The sequence below is a fragment of the Seriola dumerili genome, unplaced genomic scaffold (assembly GCF_002260705.1).
Source record: "Seriola dumerili isolate Sdu_G_001 unplaced genomic scaffold, Sdu_1.0 BDQW01026968.1, whole genome shotgun sequence".
Lineage (NCBI taxonomy): Eukaryota > Metazoa > Chordata > Actinopteri > Carangiformes > Carangidae > Seriola > Seriola dumerili.
Window position 1 is genome coordinate 1 of NW_019201223.1, and position 860 is coordinate 860.

The 860-nt window shown below is 50.3% G+C and overlaps 1 pseudogene; it reads left to right on the forward strand.

Moving 5' to 3' along the window:
* The first annotated feature begins 200 nt into the window (after positions 1-200).
* On the forward strand, positions 201-682 carry LOC111240262 (annotated as a pseudogene).
* Positions 683-860: the final 178 nt, after the last annotated feature.

Consider the following 860-nt stretch of genomic DNA (forward strand, 5'->3'; position numbering starts at 1 on the left):
CCGATTTAACCGGTCAACCCTCTTTTTGAAATCTCATACAACGAAAAGTCTTAGTGACGTATACTCACTCCTGATTGGACGATCATCGTTACGCTCAATGTGGCCAATCCGGAAGCAGCAGGTTGGTGTATATATATCAGGTTGTCGGCTTGAGTTTGATACTTCTCTTTCTCTGTACTTAAAGAAACGAAATTTACAACATGTCTGGACGTGGTAAGACCGGAGGAAAGGCCAGAGAAAAGGCCAAGACCCGCTCCTCTCGTGCTGGACTCCAGTTCCCGGTGGGCCGTGTCCACAGGCTGCTGAGGAAGGGCAACTACGCCGAGCGTGTCGGTGCCGGAGCTCCCGTCTACCTGGCGGCGGTGCTCGAGTACCTGACCGCTGAGATCCTGGAGCTGGCCGGAAACGCCGCCCGCGACAACAAGAAGACCAGGATCATCCCCCGCCACCTGCAGCTGGCTGTCCGCAACGACGAGGAGNGTCCGCAACGACGAGGAGCTCAACAAGCTGCTCGGCGGAGTCACCATCGCTCAGGGCGGCGTGCTGCCCAACATCCAGGCGGTGCTGCTGCCCAAGAAGACCGAGAAGCCCGCCAAGAAGTAAACGGGAACTCTCTTCTCTAAACACAACGGCTCTTTTAAGAGCCACACACTCTTTCTGAAAGATCAAACATCATCCTGTTCTAAACCACATCACGCCATTTACCATTGCTATTTATTACAACACTTCACATGAGGTCAGTTCAGTACCGTTCCTTTACAAGCAACTTGTCTTAAGCTGCTAATCATGTAAGGTATAGGTTTGTTTACATATTTGATCAGATATTTATATGAATGTGTTTTAAAGGGAAAAATGAATAT